This window comes from Apium graveolens, chromosome 11, assembly GCF_009905375.1.
Source record: "Apium graveolens cultivar Ventura chromosome 11, ASM990537v1, whole genome shotgun sequence".
NCBI classification, from domain to species: domain Eukaryota; kingdom Viridiplantae; phylum Streptophyta; class Magnoliopsida; order Apiales; family Apiaceae; genus Apium; species Apium graveolens.
In genome coordinates, this window is record NC_133657.1 from 126,675,354 (window position 1) to 126,688,451 (window position 13,098).

Genomic DNA, 13,098 nt, shown 5'->3' on the forward strand with positions numbered 1-13,098 from the left:
TAAATCAACAAAAGAATAGAATTGACTTGGCATGACAATCCTATAGCTGGCAAGACTTTCGGTGAGACAATTGAATGAACTAGCAAGACAATCTGAATGAACTAGCAAGACAATCTGAATGAACTAGCATGACAATCAGAATGAACTAGCATGACAATCAGAATGAACTAGCAAGACAATTATCCTCCTAGAGTAACTTTCGGTATGACAATGGAAAATGGCCTAGCATGACAATCGGTATGACAATCCAGATTGTCATGCTAGTTAATTTCCATTTGTCTTGCTGATTTAAGACTTGAATTTAATCCAATTAAACTTCTGAAAATTCCTAAAATTCCTAGAATTAATTCAGAATTAATTAATCAATTAATTCAATTAATAAATAAATTATTCTTCGCAGATATAATTTATTTTCTTAATTAAATTAGATGACTTAATTAATTAATAGAGAATTAATTCTAGTCTTGAGCAGCAACCATTCTTCTGCAAATCTTCTGAAAATCACTGAAAATTATGAATCAATTCCACCACTTCAACGTTGACACTCGATGTACTGTCTGGTTCATGAGTGACTAACTTCCGTGACGTTTCTTCATGTCTTGACTTTGACACTTTGATTTTCTTCAGATTAAATCCTTGTAATTTATTGATACCCTGGCGAGATCTCTGTCACTTGATTAAATCCACGATCTTGATTTATATCACTGAGGCATGATCAACTTCTTGAACTTCTTCCAGTGAATTAACTCCTCAAGTCTGTAGATGAACCTTGTCTCTGAATCCTTTGACAGATATTACTTTGCGAGATCTCTCTGACGGTCGATCCACTATTTACTTATTACATTCTTATTTGAGTTGAGTTGAATCCTCGAATATACAAATAGGCTATGACATATGACTTACAATCTCCCCCTATTTGTTTGTTAGACAATAACACACAAATACCTAGAGGATAACTCAACTAACAAATAAGAAAAAGATATAAACATACATGCAAAGTAAATAGCAGAAAAGTTCTGGATGAGATTTAACATTTTCCAGATTCCAAGTAGATGTTCCTCTAGACTGAACATATCTTCAAGTAGTTCCATCTTCATTTGTACAACCACATTTCCTGTTGAGAAGCCCATATCTCTTGCTTCTCCCCCTATGAGAATCAACTGATTAAAGAAGATCACCTTCGTTTTACCACCTCTCCCGTACAATAGGATCCGCAGATAAAAACCAATGGTACTCCCCTAACTGCTTCTTCCCTTACTAGGAAATCACCTTGTGTTTACCACCTCTCCCGTACAATAGGATCCGTAGTTACAAACAACAATGGTGTGGTGTAGTGTACAAGTAGGATCTTTTTCTTACTCCCTGCTATTTCTCCCCCTTAGTTGAGGAATCCTCCAAACTATTACTTAAGCTTCTATCTCCCCCTTAAAGAAGGAATGTATGCCGTCGTCTGAAGGAGTTCTCATATTTCACTTGGTTGGAAAAGAAATAACAAGTAGTTTCTCTTTCTTCCTCACTGTGAGTGTGTGATTCTGTTTAGTGTACCTCACATGTGTTTCACTCTTCTCTCCACTCGTGTTTACACTCATTCTCACGAGTGTATCACTCTTCTCTCATAGCTCCATAATCCAGCTGTACCTGCAAGGAAAATCACCTTAGCCATCCTTAAGGAGGTCACAGGTGGTGCAATGGGAGTTCACAAATCCCCATCCTTGTTAAACTCGTCAGATGAATCTGAGTCATAATTTACAAGTTGCTAGTTTCCCTTTTAGGGTTCCAGATTTGAATTCTGGGAAGGTAAACAATGATCCAACGAATTTAGCATAAAGATCAAAGTTCCCTTCTAATGTCTGTGAAGACATTTCCTTGTGACTCATCAGGTAATATCTGAATCATTGTCAACAAGTTGCCGATCTGCACCTATGTCAGATCCACTATCCGCAGATGCATCCAGGGGATTTAAGCCTGGGGAGGTAGACACTGACCACTGACATATGGCTTTTGGATCAGTATCCTCTCCTAACACCTGTAAAGGCAATTGGTCCACTAACGAACCTTGAACAATCGAATCTGACCTTAAAATGGTCGAAACTCTTGTTTCCGTCAACTCATCCTTTGTGTGTGTAACCTCTCCTTGTGCATCAAGAATTGATTATATTTGAAGTGGTGACACTATATCGGATACCTTGGCCGACAGGCAAAATTCAATAGACTCACCTTGTTGAGAGAATGAATCTAGTAACTGTTTTTGTGCCTTTTCAGCCATTACATCTTTTTGAGAAGATGTATGGGGGTTAGCAGTTGTCTCGGTTTAAATACTACTCATCTATGTAGGAGACAGAGCTACTGGGTTGACTACAGAACCTTCCTTATGTGGTGCACTAGGCACTATCTCCCTCACGCTCATTCATACTATATTTAGTGGTAAGAGAGTGTTGGTTGGTTCTGTTTTTGTGTTTGTCTTTACAGTCTGGGATAGACGTTGTGGGTTTTCAACCTCATGACTGTCAATGAAAGAAAGTCATTGGAGACTGAACCTGTATCATAGAACATATGGTAATAGAGAGAAAATGATTTACAATAGTGATTTCAAAAGATTTTACATGAAATAGGAAATCACTAATGTAGAAAGAAGTTTGATTTTGTTTTTCAATATGAATGAGTTTTTGATAAAACATTGATCACTTAGGGTAAAGTCTAAGTAATTCTCATTCATGTTAAAAGCTTACAAATATCTGCAACATAATGTTAACAATATATCATTGACCGATACTTGTCAAGTACTTTAGATACTAATTGTTATGTTGCATAATCAATATACCACTGCACATATAAAACAATATGATTGTGCTTAGTGATAAGAGAGTTATAAATATGACGACTCTACTTATTCATATAAAACTGTAACTGCAGTTAGAGTGCCATACCATGTCCTTGACGATTGCTTGAGCAGTATACTAGTTCATACCAACCTGAAGTGAGATTGTGAAGAAGAAATTGCATAGTCCAATAGATCTGCAGCTGCAAAGTCCATGAACTGTGGTGCATTGACTTCCTCTTTTGACTTACCAATCAGGAGTACACTTGTACACATCTTACTAGAGTACAATTCCAAGTGTAATGTGCAGCAGGTGTCTGATATGTCGTAATATTCTCAAGTCTCGTCACTAGTGCTATATGTTAGATACTGCTTCCTGATAATAACCTAGCACAATATACAAAATTACAATGATAACATTCCCAGCTTGCAAACAGCCATATCCCTCAGATAAACCTTTGCTGTTATCTCCAAAGGTAATCAGGGGCCAGCTTTCTCAATCCACATTTGATAGCAGGGCTCTATCTCCGGTCATATGTCTTGATGATCCATTGTCAAGAATCCACACTACCGGTTATACCTGTTTAATGCCCTGCACTACAAATGGATTAGACCTTCTTCGGAACCCAAACTTGGTTGGGCCCGGCATACTTGTAGAATTGTCCTTTGTCAGGCAAAACAACATTTTTAATTTTAATGGTCTCAACTTTCTCAATGACTGAACATTTGACCTTGTAAACAGCCTTAACAAATTTCTGTTTAAGCTTAGGCACAAATGTCTCCTTTCTAGCCTTAGAAGGACTAGCAGTCTTAGACCTATCATGCTTCTTGTTATTCACATGCTGACGAGGAGTAGTCTTATCATTAGACACATGCTTACCATTAAAATAAGCATACATCATATTAAAAGCACAAGACATACAATTAGCAACACCACATGCTTTATGAGAGTGATTAACAGCAGGTAATTTATGCATGGTAGACATGGCATTATTGTTATCCAACTCATGTGTGTCTGAGTTAGTCTCAGTTGCTTTCACAACTTTGACTGGAACTTTCGACTCACTTGACTTGGAAACAATCTTCTCATTAGCATGATCCTCAGCACGTATTTCTTCTTGAATAACAGAAGAGGTCGCATCAAATGGTTCAGCAATTGATGCTTTATAGAGGGGTTCATCAACACCCTTAAGCACATGTGGTACTTCCCTCCCTTTAGCACATACATGAGGAGGGGAGTTTATGCCTAATTCTCCAATAGCAGCATTGTAATCATAACCTATTCCAGATGTTTGATTAACAGCTTGCTTACTGTAGAACTCTTTAGCCTTCGAACAAGAATTGAAGTAGGCTCTAACCTTAGTCTCAAGACCGGTGATCTTGTCTTTGAGAATAGTTTCGAGTTTTCTATAACAGTCAACTCTATTCTCTAGAAAAGATACATGTTCTTTTAATTTGTCTTGATTAATGTGCACAAGTCTTAATTCATTGACCTCTTTCTCAAGGTCTGTGATCTGTAAACTTAACAGTTCATTATCACGACGTGCACAATCTAAGTTACCTCTTAGATGATAAACCATTTCAGCATCAGAAAGTTTTACCTCTATTCTTGACGATGAAGCTTTTCCATCAATAGCCATAAGAGCAAGATTTCCTTCATCTTCATCTTCACTGTCAGTATCATCCCAGCTTCTTCCCTTTGCCAGATAAGCCCTTTCAGAGTTCTTTCTTACTTGCTTTGGCTTCCTACATTCTGTGGCAAAGTGTCCCAACTCATTGCAGTTATAGCATCTAATGGTGCTTCGATCAACCATCCCTGTTTTGTACCCACCACTGCTGGTGTTAGAGGATGAAGATCCACCTTTCTGGAATTTGTTGTAGTTGGACTTGTACTTAAGCTTGGGATTCCTCCTGAATCTGACATGGGAGAATCTCTTGACAATTTGGGCCATTGATTCATCTTCCAATTGCTCCAGCTCTTCCAAGGAATAAAAATCATCACTTGATTGATTTGTAGTAGGAGGATCATATTCTGCTACTAACATATTTTCCTCAGCCTTGGAACACTGTACCATTCTCTCCAATTGTTGAGATTGCTGTTGTTGTTGACCTTCAGCTACAAGTGCAGTAGATGTGCTGACCATTCTATCCTTCCCGTAGACTTCCTTCTGTTGAATCTGCTCCAACTCATAGGTTTTTAACACTCCATAGAGCCTGTCCAAAGAAATCTCACTCAGATCTCTAGCTTCTCTAATGGCAGTGATTCTATGTTCAAGATGAGCTGGCAGTGTTAAAAGGAACTTTTTGTTGACCTCCCTGATTGAATAATACTTTCCATTGATGTTCAGGTTGTTGATCAACGCATTGTACCTCTCAAACACTTCAGTAATTCCTTCTCCTGGATTTGATTTGAAATGTTCATATTCAGAGGTTAGGATTTCCAACTTGTTCTCCCTAACTTCCTCTGTGCCTTCATTAATCACCTCAATAGTTTCCCACATGTGTTTGGAATTTTTACAGTTCATCACATGTCTGTTCATCAAGGGATCAAGGGGATCAATTAATATTAATTGAAGGCTGGCATCCAAGGAGGCTTCTTCCTTCTCAGCAGGAGTAAAATCTTCAGGCTCTTTTGGATAGGTTCTAGCTTCAGTAGTCACCACACCATCTATTATTACCTCCGGTTCAATAACCATCGGAGTTTTTATACCCTTCTTTAACAAGTTTGAATATTTGGGATTTGCAACTTGTAAAAATAATAGCATCTTCTTCTTCCACATGATATAATTCTCTTTATCAAATTGTGGAATTTTAACGGTTCCAACTTTATGTGAAGTCATTATGAATTTTTGAATAAATAAAAATTCAAGGAGTTGAAAAATCACAAAAGTCTAGGATCTTGATTTGTTCGTTAATCAGAAGGCTCTGATACCAATTGTTAGGTCCCAATGTGTTTGTAGAAGGGGGGGTTGAATACAAACGGTACCAAATAATCGAATAAATGCGGAATAAAAAATGTGAAACAAAATTCAAGTTAAATAAAAATATTATTAAACTTGAAAGGTGTTACAACAACTGTATCGATTACAAGGAATTAATCTCAAATTAATTATCACAAATCTAGAATAAATTCGACATGAACTTTTTCTATTTTTGTAATAAAAAGATTCAAATGCTAAACGCAATTTGAGATTAAGTTCTAGGGATTTTGATCCGCTAGATTGTTACACAAGAACAAGATAAATAATTCTAGTGGTTTGGATTTAACATTAACAAACTAGAAATTGATCTTGAATTTCTGCAGATGAAGGATGATATTTTTCAGAGGCGGCTGCTTTCTTTTGTTCTTGTATATTGGATGGATGATTATTAAGTTGCTGCTTCTCTGCTTCTTTTTAAATCAACAAAAGAATAGAATTGACTTGGCATGACAATCCTATAGCTGGCAAGACTTTCGGTGAGACAATTGAATGAACTAGCAAGACAATCTGAATGAACTAGCAAGACAATCTGAATGAACTAGCATGACAATCAGAATGAACTAGCATGACAATCAGAATGAACTAGCAAGACAATTATCCTCCTAGAGTAACTTTCGGTATGACAATGGAAAATGGCCTAGCATGACAATCGGTATGACAATCCAGATTGTCATGCTAGTTCATTTCCATTTGTCTTGCTGATTTAAGACTTGAATTTAATCCAATTAAACTTCTGAAAATTCCTAAAATTCCTAGAATTAATTCAGAATTAATTAATCAATTAATTCAATTAATAAATAAATTATTCTTCGCAGATATAATTTATTTTCTTAATTAAATTAGATGACTTAATTAATTAATAGAGAATTAATTCTAGTCTTGAGCAGCAACCATTCTTCTGCAAATCTTCTGAAAATCACTGAAAATTATGAATCAATTCCACCACTTCAACGTTGACACTCGATGTACTGTCTGGTTCATGAGTGACTAACTTCCGTGACGTTTCTTCATGTCTTGACTTTGACACTTTGATTTTCTTCAGATTAAATCCTTGTAATTTATTGATACCCTGGCGAGATCTCTGTCACTTGATTAAATCCACGATCTTGATTTATATCACTGAGGCATGATCAACTTCTTGAACTTCTTCCAGTGAATTAACTCCTCAAGTCTGTAGATGAACCTTGTCTCTGAATCCTTTGACAGATATTACTTTGCGAGATCTCTCTGACGGTCGATCCACTATTTACTTATTACATTCTTATTTGAGTTGAGTTGAATCCTCGAATATACAAATAGGCTATGACATATGACTTACAGTAAGGGTGAGCAACAAGCCCACCAAAATAATATATAATATGATTAACAATATATGAGCCTTCTCATAGTACACCTGAAAGTCTTGGTCAAAAGAAATTAACCAAGTTTGATATCTTAATGCGATGAAGTCACAAAATATTCAGTATATATATATATATACTTTTCAAAATCTTGGAAGTCCTTTTCCATGCATAATATACACAAAGTTCCAGTTTATAACTGTATAAAAATATCGTTGCAAGGTGATCTCATATATCTAACCTTGTCTCAACATTTTTCTGAAAGTCTTTGCCATTCATAAGACAACCATTAACTAGATATAAGTTAAAAGATGAAGTTACAAGATACTCCAATATACTTATATCTTTTCCAAATACTACTTGAACTACCACCGTTCAAGTTATAATTAGTTTCAAAAGTTCATCACATAGATGAGACTACAAGACCAGATTTGAATAGATTAAATCTTTTAAAATATCATCAAAATACAATGAAGTTACGAGATGCTTCATTTGATGCAAACATCATTTTGAAAACTTGACCCTGCCAACACTCAACAATCGCCCAACCATAGCCTTTCTATCGAAGTGCTCTGGGTAGTGTTGCAGAAATATCCAATTGGATGATGAACTCATTACGGGAGTTTGCCGCACCAGGAAGACCACTTACGATGATCAGTCGTATTAGTGCAATCCCACCATTTTCTACATGTAGAGGAGAACCTGTCGGATTTACTTGTCAACCGAACACTGAACTCCTAAGGAATGGACCGCCTTAGCGGAACTTCCAGGCCATTTGGGCCAATATAATAAGGCTGGGCCGGCGCTACTCGACCACTTACGCCACTCCTAGTTCAGATGAAATCCATGACTCTGAAACGTAAAGCTCGTTCCCCCTTTCCCCAAGTAGAAACTTGTTGATACGGATCCACCAAGAAGTCGTATCTAGTTGGAAAGGAAAACTCACCGATATTTCCCAGGCGATGCCTGTTAATGGATTAACTTGTTCCAAGAATTTTACTTCCCGAGTATTGGGTAAATAATCAAAAACTCTTTTATCAACACAGCTACCTTGTTGCGAATATAAAACACACCACAGAGCCGGATCCCTCAGGTTTTGAGCGAGTATTTAAATCCCCTTCTAAAGGAGGATCTTAAATAAAAAATGAGTTTTGGGATCCGCTCTAACTTTTAAAAATCATTTTGAAGACTCGCAAAACATTTTAAAGAGTGTTTGGAATAATGCTGATTTAATAAAGTAAATCAGTCTCAATATAAAAGAAATATCTGAATATTATTATTTAAATAATATTCCCATAAAGAATAATTGAGGAAGAAGTTGGAAAACTTATACTTGAAATGAATAGTAAATAATCAAAGATATACTTATACGAAAGTAATATCTTATTTGAATAAAAAGTAAGTTTGATTTTCGACACATTATTCTTTAATAAAATAAAGAATATTATTAAGTAATAAGCGGAGTCATAATATCTCGAATGAATATTATAAAGAATATTCATTAAATAAAATAAAGAAGTCATACATCCTCAAATGAATATCCAAGTAATATTCAATAAATAATATAAAGGAGTCATAAGTCCTCGAATGAATATTCAAGATAATATTCATTAATAAAATAAAGTTATCGAATAAACCTTATTGGATTAATAGTTTTGAAAACTATAACCATATATATATATATATATATATATATTTATAAAATCTACTCGGGATCCTCGACTCCCGGTTTTAGAAAATATTTTCACCTTTGGGTCCCTATACTAAGGGTATATGCAAATTACCGCTATTCTCTAGCATAGGTATTATCAACTGAACCAACAGATATATATGGCAAGAATACGAAACAGGCATGCATATGTACCATATCACATGCTACAATATATCGCAAGAATTTGCTAATATAACCATCATGCATCTATTACAAGATAATGCATATACAAGTGTATACATCACAACAACAGTATAACGGGTAGAAAACTTGCCTGAGTGCTCCCGGATAGACTTAAGCTTAGAGTGGGTCCGATAACCTATGAACAAGAACATAAGTCGGAATTAAACCCCCGGTCGCTTAAGAAACCAGACTTTAACCATTTAGAGTCCTAACGTTCGCTTTCGCGCTTAACGATTTACTTAAGTCGCTCGAGTACCCTCGGCTCCACCATTTTTAATAAATTAACCATTACGAGTTTTAAGGAGATTCTTTCGCAAGTGTCTTACCAAATGCCTATTACACCTTACATAAATATTTCTTACCTCAATTAGTCATTTAAGGTCCTTAACTAAGGTTTCAAAGTAAGGCGAGGGGTAATGGTTCGGTCGCGAAACGCCGTTACTTAAAACGGTCGTTTCTCCTAAACCGTACATCGGAATCAAACGAACTACATATCAAAATGAAGCTCGTGACATGAACTATCTAAACATGGCAATGGTAAAAACCTAACATTGATTTCAAGGGTTCTGATGTTATGAACAAAAGCAGTCTAAAGTAAATCGGACATTACGACGGCTATGTTTACGCGATTTCCCAAATTTAAACCATTCCAAAACAACCACAATTCAACCACAAATCAATCATACAACCAACATCCATCCAAAACACACTCCAACAGCCCCAACACCTCAAGTTCTTCCTATTTATGTTATTCTCGTCATGAATTTAAACTATACTTAATTCCTTTAACAAATCAACAAGATTCAACATTCATACCACTACCACTACAACCCAAACTCTAAACAAACAAGCTTCATGCTTTATATATACTATACTACTCATAATCATTCCTAAATACTCAAAACTAAAGCTAGGGTTTAGAGTTTATACCTTCCTTGAAGCTTTTAATCCATGAAAGATCCTTGGAATGCCCATGGAAGCCTTAATCTAACCTCCTACAAGCTTGTTTTTTCAAAGAAATCAAGAACACAAAAATTAATTTCAAGAAAGTACTATTCACCATCTTCTTCCTTGATTTATAGAAAAAGATTGGCTTGGAATTAGAAGCTTAAACTTATAGGAAGTATGTAACTATCCATGGGGAAGCTTAGATAAATACCTTGCCAAATAGTAAGTGGTGGAGCTTGGATCTTCATTTTTGAAAAAGAGAAGCCGAGAGCTTCCTTGAAAATGGAGGAGTTTTTGTGTTTTGTTTGGTAAAAATGAAATGTTTGCTTGGTTGGTTGAATTTTGAATTTTTTTAGGTTAATTACCTAATTAACCTTGATTTTGTGTGGTTATAATTCAACCACACTTCCTTCCCTCCTATGTCATGCTTATGTCATCATGTGGTGTCATCCTTCCCTCTTTGTCCTCTTCCCATTGGTTGGATGACATCATCCCCTCTAATCTCTTTGATTAACTTCCTAATTGTTTGCCTAATGACCGCTGATCTGTTATACGGTTCGCTTAACTTTCGTTTTCGTTTATCGTTTGAGGGATCATACCCGGGATCTTATTACTTAGGTTCCCTTAACCTTTCTCAATATATTATATTCCTTTTATGATCCTCTCTTATAATCCTTTAATTTAAATCCTTCTTATCTTGTTACCTTATACTCAATTCTTTTCGTATCTAGTGGATTTCCGGGAAAAATCAAAGTGTTCGGAATTGGATTCTGACGATCTTTACATACACTTATATGCCATATAGAGTACTAATAAAATCTCAGAATATCCATAACAGAACCCCTACATAGTGTGGCATGAAAAGTTTTCCCATTCAGCAAAAACACTATTCATAAGGGTTTCAAAAATTTCCAAAAATTAGGGTTATTACATCGAATGATACTCGAGATCGATACACTACGTGATGACCTAAACTGTGTTTATATACTACACAGCTACAACAAATCAATCTAAGATATGCATTATCAAAAACTAACTGAAACTGATACATATCTTCAACTAAATAGATAAAGTCCTATAACTCAGACATAAAAGATATCTACTCCATAATACAAGGAACATAACAAATCTTCTAAGCTGACTGTCTTCAAATACTGATGACATCCAAATGCTGATGATATGTCAAATCCTGACGACACATCAGATACTGATGACACCCGAACAACCAGATCCTGAGATTCTTCTGATCATTGAGAATTCAATATGTAACATGGCTAAGTCGAGAATCATGATCTGTCTAACAATAATGATATGATCAACCGTTAGGATATGTTTATCCGTTGGAAGCGTCATTATCATCCGTTGATAATCTGTTCCATCATCCGTTGATACTTACATACGATATCCGTCGAAGCTATAACATATATCTGTTGATCAGCTTATCCATTGATGATGACTTGAATGACAAGTCAGAGCTGCGAGATAAATTAGAAGGTGTTGATTTATAGGATCATAGTTGATTTAAATATGTATAGAAAGTAGAAGAGTTATACTGTAACATATCTTGTAATTGATAGAGATTGATCGTAGCTGTGTAATATATAAACACTGAATAGGTTATCACAAAAGTGTGGAACTCGAGTATTCGTATAACCTAGCAGCTCTTAAGAATATTATTCTTGAGAGAGTTTTATAACAGTATATTAAAGATCAATATAAAATGTTCTTTGATCATCTGTGTTTACTTTACTTCCATAATACATCATTTTTTAAGTAATTATATCCAACCCCCCTTAAACAATTACTTTATTAGGCAACAAATGGTATCGGAGCGGTCAAATTAACTGATTAATTTAAAAAGGTCAAGATGTCTGGAAGTAAGTATGAAAGCATGAAAATTCCCATCCTGAAGAAAGCTGACTGCTCTACATGGATAGTAAATATGTTGATGTTCCTGGAAGCAATTGATGATGCAAATTTTGATATCATTAAATTGGGACCTCCTTATCCTATGGAAACTGTGGCTCTGACCCCAAATAGTCTCGAACACTATGTTAGAAAGCAAAAGTCAAAGTGGTCAGATGCTGAGAAAGCGTCAATGCTTAAGGATGCAAAAGTCAGGAATATTCTGCACAATAGTTTGGATAATATGATGTCCAAAATGGTGATTGCATGCAAGACTGCAAAAGAGATATATGATGCCTTGAAAATAAAGTGCCAAGGTACGATGGCAATAAAAAAGAATAGAAGAGCTGTTCTTGTGCAAGAATATGAGCAATTTAATGCCAAGGCTGATTAGTCAATTACTGACATCTATAATAGATTTCTGACGCTACCGAATGATCTATCATTGGGTAGAAAAGAGTATGATAGAGAAGACTTAAACACCAAGTTTCTGAAAACCCTTCCAGATGATTGGGATACACAAGCCTCAATAATCAGGCATCAATATGATCTTGATTCACTGACTTTGGATGAAGTGTATGGGATGCTGAAAAATCATGACTTGGAGCTTCAGCAAAGGAAGAATAAAAAGGGTCAGGATATGAAGGTTGTGGCTCTTAATGCTGAGACTCGTAAAGAAAGAAAAGATAAGTGAGAGGTTAAGAAGAAGAAGGAACATAGTGGAAGAGTCAGATACTGATGAATCATCGGATCCTGACATATATACTGATGAAGATTCTGAGATTGAACTGGATGATCCTCAAGTTGTTGAAATGGCTGCAATTCTGGTTAAAGGCTTTAAAAGGACGAGGTTTGCAAAACCATAAAGAAAAGGTGGTTTCAATAAAAAATTCTCTGGAGATGGATAAAGCAAATTCATAAAGAATGATGGACAGTACACCAAGGGAAGAAAGTTTGACAAGACCAAGGTGACATGTTACAACTGCAATGAAAGGGGGCATCTGGCTACTGAGTGCCCCAAGTCAACTAGAAAAGCTTTGGTCATAACAAACTCCAACATGGACTTGATGGACTCATCAGGAACTGATAATGATGATGAATGCTATGCACTCATGGCAACTCATGGAGAGGATACTTCAGGAACTGATAAGGTACCTTCAGTTGTATTCCCTGTTGATACTAATAATTTGTCTGAACTGAAAATTTTCTTAT